Below are 14,211 nucleotides of genomic sequence, written 5' to 3' on the forward strand. Positions count from 1 at the left end.
GACTTAAAGAAAGATAAGAAAGATTAATAATAATGAATTAGCCGGCCAATGCTCAATTTTTAATGGTAACGCTAACATGCCAGACATACCTCATATAACAGCTTTTTTTTGTTTTGTGGTGAAATGCGGTTTTTTTTACAGGGCTTTCGACTTGTCTCTTCCATTTAGAAAACAATATGTCAAAAAGTTCTCCGAGACGAACACAATTCTACAGACGATGCTGTTTTATTAAAATAATCTTCAACTACCGATGCAACAACACACACTTTTTGAAATTCTTTTTCATGTATTTTTCGGAGAAAATGAAAAAATATTTCCCGTGAGTCTGAATAGTAACATCCAGTGATATCTGTTGACACATCCTGCGCGAAAATAGCGTCGCGGCGCGAGTTTCAAGTGATACCCTGACTTTAGCTTTTAAATGGCTGCGTGACACTTGAGCGTTGAAAGAAGGTGGAAACCTCAGTGCAGGTCATGAAAAGGGATAACGTTTCGCCAAAACAGACCGAGACAAGTGCCAGCATTGCATTAAAACTGGTTTATTGAGAATAAACTTAACTTTCAATTGACAAAGTCGTTTTACTGAGAAATCAGTAAAAATGAAAGGATCTTCGATGTTAAAAAAAAAAAATCCCTCTATTAGTAGAAAAAAGGCAAACAAGCGAAAAACAAAGGAGGGCAAAACATCCATTAGGCAGTGAAAAAGGTTGATCAATTATTGATACTCAGTAATTGGCGTCGTATTTTAGAGAGAAAAGCTTTCGTCACCGTTATTGAGCTTGGAGTGAGACATTTTATCATCTTTGGAAAGAAAATTCTGAACAATGGGTCGAATAAGAATAGAAAGACAAAACACAAAAATATTAGACTTAAACAGGAAATACACGTATAGAAAGGTTCGACTTGGGTAACGAAATCTCCAGATTTATGGAACAACCGGGGTATTCAATTATTGAACGTAAAACTATTTGCTAATTAGGTTTTATCGAAAAGAGTAAACAACTGAAACACAAGTGAATTTTACGTTCATTTAATTTTAATATTAGACCAATTTAAGCAACTGAGTAATTTACTGTTGCATAGAAAAAGCTATAGAAAGCGTGCGACCTGCAACCTGTTCGAAGTTCGAGAAGAGATCCATAAAGAAAATGAAGACTTAGAACACAAGATAAGAATGGAAAGCCGGGTTAGGTTTTGGTAATTGACCAAAAACTGAACTGAATTAGCGGGTAAAATTGAGAAGACATTCTTCTGGAAAAATACTTGGTGATCCACATGATGATTTGTTTTTAATCAAATCACCTCATATTGCCATCACTATGTATAGCCTTTTTCACACAGCTGCAAACACTCAGTGACATAAAATTGATCTTCGAGAGCATCACAGATGTCATAAAACGAAATAACGACGTCAAAAAGTTTTTTTTGGTCAAAAATGATTTTTTCTGATGTCAAATAATAAGACAAAAGTTATTAAGAAAGCCACATCTTGGAGAGAAAAATTTTAAAATGTTTTTGATTTGAGACAAAGAAGTTGAACTATATTGAAAAAATTCTGACTATATTATTTTAGAGGTCTTTCAATGATGGCTCTTACCTGGGATATCATGAAACGGTAACTGATACGATACCAGGGAAGCCAGATGTTTGTTTCATTTTCATATCAGGATCGGATCTCAATTTTATTTGTGAATAGATCCAGAAAGCAATATAACGGTTTTATGCATTTGATGGCTTTAACTTAAAATTTGATAACGAAAATAAGTGGAACAATATTGTATCAATGACTGGACAAAAACTGTGTTAACTGAATAAAATCTAGATCTGTACCAGCTACCTCCAGTACATGTGCTTGCTTTACTAATAAGTTGTAAAATGGAGACTTTTTTTTCTGTTTCCATTCTGAAGCAGTTTATCTCCGGCTATAGTCACATGTCAGAGAAAATGAAACATGAACCTGCTTGCGCCAAACCTGAATAAATATTATTTTATGAAAATGGGAAGATTGGTTGGGGTCCAAATGCAAGGCAGAAATATTCATTGTGTCATCTCGTGCTTATTTTTGCTGCTCTTGTTGCTATATTGAACCATATTTAGGTTTCAAAACTCACTTTTTCATATTTCAGCTTTTAACTCATCTAATATCTTATCGAAACTCAAGACGTGTTAAGGTCGGCACACACGAGGGGACTAGTCCCTGTGACTAGTCCGTGCGACTAGTCCCGGCGACAAGTCTTTGAAGGGTTTACACGAGGGGACCGGTAGCAGGGACTAGTCCCTTAAGGTGTTCACACGAGGGCACTCAATTGCACAAGAACATAGGAAAATTAAGAGGCAAAAGATGTTTCTTAGTCTGGGGCGTTACACGAAAATAATGAAAATTTGGCAACTTTTCATTGTAGCACTATTAAACATCAACGCAAATGAACTACACTTATTCAGTCGAATTATTCATGTTTTTACGTTCCGTTTTTTATTTATTTATTTATTTTTAACAGACACAGAGTCAAATAGGGTAAAAATTCCATCAAAACGGCTCCAAGACATCTGTATATGTTTACAAAACTAGAAATAGTTTTTTATTCTTCAGTTGTAGAAATCTAGAATTCAGGGAAAATTCATAGAGACTGCAATGTTTACAAATACCGGAAGTCACGCATCATACTGACCCGTGATTGGCTTATTTACCGTTTAGTCGCAGGGACTGGTCGCACAAACAGTTCACACGAGGGGACAAACATTTGTTTCATGCGACAAGTCCCTGCGACTGGTCGCACGAATTCAAACAAGTTTGAATTCGTGCGACCAGTCGCAGGGACCAAATTTTGGTCCCTGCGACCACAGAAATGTGTAGTTCACACGAAGGGACTAGTCGCATGAAACTGGTCGCTGGGACTAGTCGCAGGGACTAGTCCCCTCGTGTGTGCCGACCTTTATGCTTCATATACTTTCAAGTTTATTTACCAAGTGACCACGTTTTCTTCAAATGGCTCAAAACTTGGGGTGAGATTGAACAACCCATCCATACATAGGAGGAAAATGCTCAGCTAACTGAAGAACAAGAACTTGTTATTGACACTCCTACAGAGGTGATAACTGAGTTAAAAAGAATGGATCGAAATTTCCCGCTCTCTAATAAATGGTTTTAATAGCCCCAAGCTTTGTGGACGACAGGTTCCACTATTCATTCATTCATTCATTCGATGACATTGTGGAAAGGCAGCGAAACGAAAGAGCTAAGACCGAATATTTTTTCCAAACAATTCATCAGAATAGTTTCTTTATATCTGGCTAATGCACTTAAGACAACGAATACATTTGGAAACCCTTTAGGTGAAATTTGCAAATTTCATTGCAGCAATATTTCTTGGCTATTGTTGAAAACAATAATTTTAATGTGACCCAGCGAAAAGGACCACTAAAACTAGTGGGGAAAAATAAAAACGAAAGAAATTTCGGCGGAAAACTCTGAAAAAAAGTTGATTTGCTCAAATCTTACAGACATTCAAATGCACAGCTCACGCCTAGAATATAATAAAAATTGTATTGAAATAGAGATAATTTGTATATGTTTGTGTGGAATGGGTGGCATGAAAAATTAAAAGAAAACAACGTTGAACTTTCAATAACACTCGACCATCGCTTATACTGATAGCTTTGATATTCAGTTACCAAAAAAACGATTTTTTCTCAAAAGTTTAAGCTCATATTTCAATTTTTTCCAATAACTGTAATACGAGAGTGCTACAATGCAGAATTTATGCAAAAGCAGTTTTTGTCTATCGATGAGTTTCCTTCGAAACCGAGTGTTACGGAATGGCCGCAGTACACCTCGAATGATAATTAAACGAGCAACTATACTTATTCACCAATAATAGAAATATTTAAACTTTGAAATTCCTTTCGCTTATCACTGCCAGAAAATGGAAGGAAGAGTGGAGATAAAATAAAAAATCCTGTTATCAATTGAGGCGAAAGATTGTGTTTCAATTGACAATGTTTGTTTAGCATTTAGCGTCAAATTAGAATAAAGTTCCAAGCGATAATTGATCTGACTGTCAACTGGGAGATACAAGTGACATTATAGCGTTGATAACAGGTGAAAATCCACCCGTAAACTTTGCCAGTTGCGTGTCATCAAAGAAAGAATCAACACAAAGAACTTAAATGACTGAAAGCTGTCTGCAGTTTGGCAGGTCATTAAGAAATGACGGTATTTATAATAATAATAAAATGAAAACATCCTTTCGTAGTTCCTCGCTGGAAATCTATCGCTTGGAGGGGACGAAAGTTCTTGAGTATTCGAAGCTCAGGTTGAAAAGCGCAAATAAGAAACGCAAACATTCTTTAATGGACAATACATTAAAGGTAACGATGATTAAATATTAATGATGTGTTGAAGGGAAGCAAAACCTTTTATGATGGGATCGCATTGTTTAAGGAAAAGCTGCCATCGCTAAGACTTAGTGTAATTAACACTGTTAAGTCTTCAGAAAGAAAGCTCTATTTGTCGAAGAAGAAAAGAGATAGAGAACATAGAAAAAATTGCATAGACTGTGATATAGGGCTTGAGTTGACGGGAAAAATTAAGTTGCATCTCTTTAAGTAAACTAGCAAGGTTAATAAAATTTTCTTGGCAACGCAAGGCTTGTCAACTGAGAAGGTTAGTCAGCTACGCTGTCAGGAACAGGATGTTGTTGTCGAATCTTAACGAGGCCCACGTCAATTTCTGGTACACCAAGTGTTGTAGTCAAAATATCAGCACTTTTACTTCGGCAATTTTTTCCTTTTTTCTGAACTAGAATGCAAGAGGAAAGATTTAAAATTAATTTCCATCGGCACTGATGAGAGGGTCTCAATGGGGCGATGGAAATTACGGCTAACAGTTAAAATTTTGCAAATTTGCGGCTAACAAATAATATCTTTCCATCCTTGTCACCAGAAACTATTTTAACGGTTAACTTTTTTGTAGGGCTATTGGTTAAACTTTGCCATTTCTCAACCTAACAGCTAATTTTTCTGGCTGTTTAACATTTATCGTACCCTGGTCCCAGAGGTTCTCTTCTCTTCTTCCTAAAAAAATCGGCGCCAAGCGTCGACAACGAGCTGCAAAGCAGCGAGCAGTCGAGAGAACCTCTGGTGGAGACCGTTGAGAACCTCACTTTGGTGCATTCAGCTGTTTTGACTGCTGATCAAATCTATCACTTTTCAACAGCCAATAGGAAACGTCAGTATCAAACAAAAAAAAATCTTAGGGTCGGGGGGTTTCGTGAATGTGTTGTTAGATATGAAACTAATCTGGAGGGGATGGGAGTGCCAATGTTTTGAAATTACTCTCTCTCAAAATACTGCTACACGTGCGACAGTTCTCCACCGTGTATCGACAAAGAAATTAACTTTGACCTTTGCATTTCCACGGTGTATTTATGAATAGAACTATTTACACTCCTGTCAAGCGCTTTAGCAATCCACCTAACGATTTTTGCAGAGTCTGTAAAGAAAACATAAAGATCACTGGCCGTTCACAGTATAATGATATTTTCTCCGACAAGAATAAACAATTTCTCGACATCTTTCGGACTGTAGTTGCTTCAGACGTTTAAGACACGAAGGATTTATCTCAGGTTTTATGTCAAAGATGCTATACAACTGTTTTGAAATATTACAAACTCTTAGAACAACTCCAAGAACTTGAAAGACTTCGACTAGACTATAAGGAATCTGTATGGGAAAGCATTGACATACAGCGCGAGAAGAGGTGCGCCAAAGACACTCTGATTGATAATCATGACATAAAGAATGCAAGGAAAAAAGCGTGTATCTTTCCCGCAGCTCCAAAGAGCAAAAGAAAACTTTGTGTGCAAAATAACAATGTGTTGTAGAGCGTTTTCAAGGCTCGATATTTCAAGCATTTTTAGGTTTAGCTTTTGTTTTATTAAGTCTCGCCTTTTCGCCCCTACGTGCTATTTTGATGAATCTATAGTTTTGATCATTTATTTTTAGTGTGTGCTTGAACTTGGCTCAGCACTTACCGTGCTAGACATTTTAATCCCTTGTTATGGTTTGAGATAACTAGTTTGCTAGGTGGTCATGTTTGAGTTGGTAAAACTGACCTTGAGTTTTACCCACACTGAACATCCTGTTTTGGAAGTTCCCACGGTTAGCTAACCCAAACATGTCTGTGATTTTTGTATTTAATACTGGAGCACTCCTTGCTGAAAGTAGTAGAAATAAGTAGTAGAAATAAGTAGTAGAAATAAGTAGTAGAAATAAGTAGTAGAAATAAGCAGTGGAACAAGGGAGAGAATAAAGAAGAAAATTACAGAGTCTCAGTACCTCTTGTTAATTTGCCAAGCGAGTGGTAAAACCCCTCAACAAATGATATAGAAGATCCTTTTTCAGCTTTGGATGTTGATTATTTCTGCGATTCGAGGGATCGAAAACGTAGTCGTGCACGAACAGAGGTGAGAACATTCGAAGTAAACTCAATGATTTCTGTTATATTGTCGACACTCTTGTAGCTGGTTTTACCCTGGTTCCAGAGGTTCTCCTCTCTCTAAGTTGAGTTGAGTTTTTAATCGAAAAATTACAACTAAAATGTTGCCTGTCAAATGTAAATCGCAGTGACTAAACGTACATCTTCACGATTAAGCAAAGCAAACAAAGCGTCGTTTTGTTCGTTTGTGAGTAGATCTATCTCTGGAAAATGATTCTCCAGAATCAAAGTGTCAAATTAACTTTCCGATAACACCGTTTTCTGATGATAAATATGCTGAAATTTGTCTTATTTTAAAGTGTGTTTACAAGTCTCGTAGAGCAATGCGATCTTGAGGTGTGATACTTGCCAAACTCCCGTGTGTATAATATTGGTAAAAACTTGAAAAAAAAAAAAAACTACTAACTGTCCGGTCCCTCGGTACGATATCGGAATACTATAGCTACACCCTCCCCCACATATTTTTTCACTGGCCAATCACAGGTATCGAAAAATAATAGCTAATCAGATCGCGACGATCATCAGCTGAATGCACCAAAGTGAAGTGAAGTGAAGTGAAAACCTTTATTAATTTATAAGGCTCAGGGTAGCCCCTTCAGACGCAAAAAGCTGTCTGTTATCAATGGGAGCCCTGAGCAACAACATTAAAACATTACACTAAAACAGGAAATAATATAAATAGAGAACTATTTACAAGTAAAAGATTAAAAGATGTATAACACGAAATATCAGTAAGATAATTCGTTAAAAAGAGTGCAACCATAATAATAGAAGGATCTTTTTGCAATCTCAGTTCTCACAGCAGGCGGATGTAAGAGGTTGCTTTGTCTAGTAGCACGCGCATGGATTGTATTATTACGTTTAAAATATTGTTTAAAATATTGGGGACATTGACCTTGCAGGCATTTCTTAACGAGTTTAAAGACAGATTTACGTCGGCGCTCCTCCAACGTGGGCCATTTCAGAACGTCCATTGCCTGCTTGCTGCGCACAGTTCTAGCCACTATCCTAGCAGCCCGGTTTTGGAGGGCTTCAAGGTCTTGTTTACGACCTTCCCCGCAACAGCCCCACACACATACACAGTACTCTAAAATAGGCCTAATTAGACTACAATACACTACATTTGCACTCTCTCTAGAAAGGCTTCTACGAAGCCTGCCGAGCATTCCTATGCGTTTTCCCGCCTTCGAAATTAGGTGCTTTATTTGCTCATTCCAGCTAAGGCGGTCATCAAAAACTATACCTAGATAAGTAAAATGAAAAACCCGCTTAATTACATTGTTATTTAAAATAATAGAAAAGGAGTTAACAGCAGATAGTCTAGGGGCGGTTCCGAAAAGCATAGCTTCAGTTTTTGTTACATTTACAAACAGACTATTAAAAGAAAGCCAGTCATCAATTTTAGACAGTTCAGCATTCAGCTTGTCTTGAATTACAGAGGCTTGAGAGGATGAACAGTATAGAACGGTGTCATCGGCGTACATCAGAATATTGCAATCGGACACTACTTCCTGTAAATCATTAATGTGTAGAATAAACAATAGTGGCCCGAGAATAGAACCCTGAGGCACTCCAGTAGAGACGGCTTCTGAAGTAGAAGTCACCCCTTGAAACTCTACAACTTGGGTGCGGTTCGACAGGTAATCCGTAAACCAGCCATGCTCTTTATCCAAAATCCCCAAATTGGAAAGCTTGTCCAGAAGTACCGCATGATTCACAGTGTCAAAAGCTTTGCGAAGGTCAATAAACACAGCACCAGTTAATTGACCTTGATCCATGTTCCTTTGAATATTATCAGAAAAACTAAGAGCAGCGAATTCTGTCGAGTGATACTTCCGAAACCCGCACTGATAAGGGCTCAAAATCTTGTTTTGCTGGAGATATTTGTAGAGTTGGATATGTACAGCCCGTTCTAAAACCTTAGATAAAACAGGTAAAATGGAAATCGGGCGATAATTGTCCATCTCATCAGCCTTTCCTTTCTTAAAAAGTGGAATGACCCGTGCGGATTTCCAATCACTAGGAACTTGGGCAGTACGCAACGAGGTGTTGATAATAAACGCCACAGGCTTAGCTACAATGTCCGCAGAATCTTTTAACAGGCGAGCCGGTATGCGGTCCAAACCCACGGCCTTCCCAGATTTCAGGCTACGTAGTTGAGACATAACAAACTCCCCAGAGATCTCAAGAAAATTAAACGGCGGATACTGACAGGCAGGAGTAACGGAATAACGTTGTTTATGACCACAAGTTTTCCGTAAGGTGGCCATCAATTTGCTTGCTGCAGATGCGAAAAACTTGTTAAATGCGTTGGCAATGCAATGTTTGTCAGAAGAGATAGCGCCGTCTACTTTGATGTTCGGAGAAGTAGCTTTCTTTTCACCCGGTAGGATTTTCTTCATCGTCTTCCAAAACAATCTGTAATCGCCACCACTTTCCTCGATGAGCCGTTTATTGTAAGACGCTTTCGCTGACCGTATTTCATTTGTCACACGATTGCGAAAATGGCGGTAGTTTGCCCAATCTTCTGAGGCATTACTCTTGATTGCTTTTTTGTGAAAATAATTACGCTGGTGCATAGTCACCTTTATGCTCTTGTTTAGCCAGGGACAATTGTCAATGCCGCGCACGCGGCGCTGCGTCAGTGGTGCATGACGATCAGCAATCGTGACAAATTTTCGCTTAAAGTCATGCCAGAGATCATTAACAATGGCAGGTCCATCGGGACCAGGAGCAGAGTTCCAGGTAACACCCTTCAGGTCTTTGCGAAAATCGTCAACATTGAAATGCGCATAATTTCGGAAGGTCTTGACTTGGGAAGGTGCTCTTTTCCAGTTTAATTTACGCACACAATAAACCAGTTCATGGTCACTTAAATGAGTGGAAACTACCCCCGACTCACACACATTTTGCGGGCAACTGACAGCGACTAAATCAATAAGTGACTTAGAGTTTTTAGTGAATAGCGATTTAAGTTGTTTACAATCGGAGTCAAAGTGAGGTTCTCAACGGTCTCCACTAGAGGTTCTCTCGACTGCTCGCTGCTTCGCAGCTCGTTGTCGGCGCTTGGCACCGATTTTGTTTGGGAGAAGGATTTATGCTATTTTTTTAGAGAGAAGAGAACCTCTAGGACCAGGGTAAGTTTATCGGTAAACCCCATTGAAACCCTCTAATGAGGGGAGCTTTTTCCGAAATAAAACTCGTGAAGGAAGACTTGTTAGCGTAAAGTCGGGTTTATGGAGTGCGAAAACAATTGGAATTACAGCAAACTGTGTTTAGAAAAGGAAACAACTTTGAAATTAGAGATTGCGTAACTAATTTCAAAGAAAGTCATATTTAAAATTTCGTTTGGTCAAGCAATGAAAGTCTTTTTGCCTAAAAATTGAGGTATTAAACTGACGACTGTGTAAATGAGTTGAAGTCAAATAAAATTAAATTTCAGTCGATATTACAGACATAATCAACTGGTAATAGTAATTCACTAATTATTATCCAACTGTGCTTCGTAGAGTACAAATAATGCCCAAAACGAGTACAAATATCTCGCGATATTTGTACTCCAGAGAACTGGTTAGACATTCGCCTGCACTGAAGTAACAATTTGGCGTGTTGGATGATAAATCTCTTATTAGACGTTTTGTTGTGTAGTATTGCTGAATATTTTTACTCGTTGTTTGTATTTTGACTTCAAATACGGCACAACTCGCAAAAATACTCAGCGATACTATACAACAAAACGTTTAATAAGATATATTTATACAACCAAAACATAACATTTGCATCAATTGTCCATATGTAAGAAGGCGCAGTCAAACCATACGTTTTAGTTTGTATTTTAATTAAAACATCCTCTGCGAATCATTGAGCGACTTTTGAAATAGCTGCTATACATGATGAGAGATGTTTATTAACTAATAAGTAACCTTCGGTGACAACCAAGATGAGTCCTGAAAAACAGGGAGGGGGTTATCTGAATATCAATTTAGTCCATGGGCATCTCTATTGCACGAAAACGAGAGATATTTTGGCCGGGTCCCGTAAAGAGAGAAGTTTGGGCCGGGTCGCGTAGAGTCCCGACCCAAACCTCCCTCGTATTTTATTCCTCAGCTACTTTTATGGACTGAATGCCTAGAACAGGCCATGGTAGTAGCTGTTGCATTAGGAACAGGGACGGGAATTCCAGACAGAGCAACAGTATCTAAAGAATACAAGAAGCAGACAAACGCAGATGGAGAAAAACGAAATATTTCACTATTTCATGATGGAGCCGAGTTCAAGTTCAATTTGTCGTACGATACCCTCCTAACCCCCTCTTCTCCTCTCCACCAGCACCGCCCTTAGGGCGCTCCGTTGGTAAACTTGAAGAGATATGCTTCGTCAGTCAAGGTATGTTTTTTTACAGCTTGAATCCTCAGGAGAGGAAACAATTTCACTTTGTAGCCCCTTGAACGGGTGGCTTTCCGAACCACACCTTCAAAAGAGAGTGGGTGACTCCCTCGGGGTCCACCACCCATCTTATTTTTTGCTAGACATAGCTCCATTCTCCTCATTTAGCCTCCCCGACGTCTTACGCGTCGGGTTCAAGTCCTGACTGGGGCTTGACGTTGTGTCCTTAAGCAAGACGCTTCACTCACATTGCTTCGTCTTCTCGGATAGGACGTAAAGCCGGAGGTCTCGCCTCCTGCACCTATCAATCACTTAATTTCGGCAGGAGACGTTAAAGAATCCACATCACGAGATTATTGTGATGTGGTCTGGCCTGGTTACTGGGGATGGGGGGAAGGGGCATCTGTAAAATTTCTCCTTTATTTATTGTAAACTGCCGCCGGCAGTCTGGAAAAGTCCTCCGCACAGTGTTGTAAAGCGCCTTGGAGCATTTACATGGAAATGCGCTACAGAAATCGATATATATTATTATTACGCGTCGATTAACGGCGAAGCTTTAACATCCCTCCGGGCATTTGAACTGTTGTCGACTGGTTTTTTATATTACCACCCCTAGGGGCCAAAATCGTGAACAAAATTTCCTCCCCAAGGGCCGCATTTGTTGGTCATTTTTTGTGAAAGTCAAAATCATCGACAGTGACTTTCTACAGATTGACTAAGCTTTTACACCTTGACCTTAAAGACCTTTTCTTATGAGTCATTCGCTCACTAAGTGAACTCTTTACCTTTAAAGACTTCCACATCTTAAGATATCACACTTAGATACCGCTGGGAAGACTTGACATTTCCGATTCAAATTCCCTACCCCAGCCAGGCAAGGTTCAAATTCCCCACCCTCTGGGCACGAACGACGGTCAAATGCTCGTGGGTTACCCGGAGGAGATGTTGAAACTACGAATTGATCGGCGCATAAAGCGGTCTGAGCTGCCAATTGGTATCGTAAAAATGTCTTTTCAAATACAATAGAGTTAAGTCTGCTATCATTTGTATGGTAAGCTTTGGTAAAGAAGCCACACTCGAGGCCAAAAGAGATGCCATCCTTTGTTTTCACCCTCTGATAATAAAGAATGGTTTCCCAAGTTTTCCCAAGTTCATGTGTTTCATAAGAAGGAAAGCATAGGAAAAAGTGTGGTGGATTTGATCAGTCACAGAATTGGTGTACAAAAAAAAGAGAGGAAAATGTTGACGAGACAACATTAGTTGCTATTAACAAGGCGGCATTCTTTTTCATTTATTCCTACAAACGCGTCGTCTGTTCAAAGAATTACCCAGTCAATAGTTTTAACAGGCGGATCTCATAAATTAATCGTTCAGCTGGTAATAGAATCTCCACCCATTCAAGTCAGCAAATACAACCTTTATTTGGGGTGGGGACTTGTTTTAGAACCTCTTATTTGACTCCTAGTCACCACAGTAAGTTATAAATTTTTAACCTTTAAGCCTAGTCTAATCGTGATTCATATCAGCACTCTCGTGTATGCTTTAAGTACACATTGGGCATAACAATTTCGCACTTGTTTACTCGTCAAGTTGCATGGAAAAGAGATAAACAATTGTGCAGCTATAATGATCATTATTTCCTAGCGGGGATTAGGCAGAAAATCGGATTAGTAATTACACTTTCGTCTAAAAAATTCCTTTTTTTAGAAAAGATGAGTTTTCAGTGTGTCAAGTATGGTGATACAGTATTTGAAGACCAACATTTTGGCGAATAAATATTTTGTTTCTAAACCGAATGTTGATCAAATAAATTAAATAGTCCTTTTATGACGTGAACCATTTCCAGCCATTTAATTTGCCAATTCTGTGGTCACTGAGTCGTATTTACGTGGTTTTATCAGTTTTACTCTAATTGACAAAATATTCCTTTAATAATGAAATACTTCCTTTAATAATGCAATACTTCATCTTGGATGTGATCTATTCTTAAAATATCTGTCAGTTTCTACTGATCTTAGCTTGTTCCAAATGTAACAAGAATTCTTCAACCAAAAATTCTATCACATGGCAAGAGGACGAGGTGGCCTCAACCACAGGTTCAATAACGATATCAGTAGCGTTTATAGCTTTTCTAGGAATTAAACTGGAAAATACATTGACCTATTCAGTTTAGAAATCTTCCGATAGGAAGTAATTATTAGCTAATCGCATAATTGATTATTATGCTCGCCGTTTTAAGCGTTAAATGTATTCGGTCATGTTGTGATGGGTATACCGATTGAAAGCGACTTACTTTCCTCAAAGTTATTCTCCTCCAAAAAACGGGGAAAAAGTTTCAGACTACGCCGCCAAATCGGATCAGGAGAAGCTAAATCGCTAGTGGAAACTTTTGAAATAGAACTGACCTAGTTTTACATTTTATCTAGGTTTCCCTCTGTTGGACTCCAAGTGACCTATCAAACGGATCGAATGAATCGAAGTTATATACTGTTCAGAGAGGAATACATGTGAGGGTTTTCCAGGGCGTTTTGCTTGACTGGACTGGATGAGTGAATGAAAACTTTTATTACCCACGGTATTTATCATCACCAAGAAGTATTCCCAAGGAGCCTTGCATTTCAACTACGATTAATAAAATAACACTATAATTATCATTTCTTAGAGAGTTCATTCGTTATACAAATTTCATGATTTTAAAATATCTTACAATAAATCCTATTAAATTTGTTTTGCATTAAAATTGTTTAAACTAGTCAAGTACTTAAAGGGTGAAAGTTTCTAAAGAAACTGTGATGCTGCGTCAGTGGGGGTAACAAGGTAATTTAGTAATGATATCAACTAAGTTGAAATTGTAATTATGCCACCGTAACGAGTTAAAAAGCTGCAGACGCTTCGAGCAATTTAACTCGTTACGGTAGCCAATTTACAATTTCAACTTAGTTGATATACCAAATTACCTAGTCAACTACTTAGCCTTGTTTGACAGGCTGTTCCAGGTAAGTCGAGTACCACTGTACAAAAACCTCCCTTGAAGGGCTTCAGTGTTAGGTCTTGGAATGAGATTTAGCTGAGAGCCATGTTAATTGCCTGTATCTATAGAAAGTATTCGTATTCAAAAATATTTTGGATATGTACTCTGGCACTTTTTTATTTACTGTTTCAAACATAACAGTTAGGACATCGGCTCTCCCACGCCACGCACATCTGAGAGAGATGGCTGCACATCTTGATTCGAATGGGAGGCTCAACTTTTGCCTAGCCACAATCACTAGAACCGAAATATGACCAAGGTAAATCATGAAGGGGAAGCTTTAACAAAAACTAGCGTA

The 14,211-nt window shown here is 38.5% G+C and overlaps 1 protein-coding gene across 1 annotated transcript in view; it reads right to left on the reverse strand.

Annotated features, from left to right (window-relative positions):
• Nucleotides 1-2,554: 2,554 nt before the first annotated feature.
• Nucleotides 2,555-14,211, reverse strand: part of LOC111333411 (protein O-mannosyl-transferase TMTC1) — a 56,278-nt gene continuing 44,621 nt past the window's right edge. Inside the window, exon 19 of the mRNA XM_088725443.1 lies at nt 2,555-4,798. The gene's annotated coding sequence lies outside the window, so the exon portion shown is untranslated. The remainder of the gene's footprint in view (nt 4,799-14,211) is intronic.

This window comes from Stylophora pistillata, chromosome 1 (genome assembly GCF_964205215.1).
Source record: "Stylophora pistillata chromosome 1, jaStyPist1.2, whole genome shotgun sequence".
NCBI classification, from domain to species: domain Eukaryota; kingdom Metazoa; phylum Cnidaria; class Anthozoa; order Scleractinia; family Pocilloporidae; genus Stylophora; species Stylophora pistillata.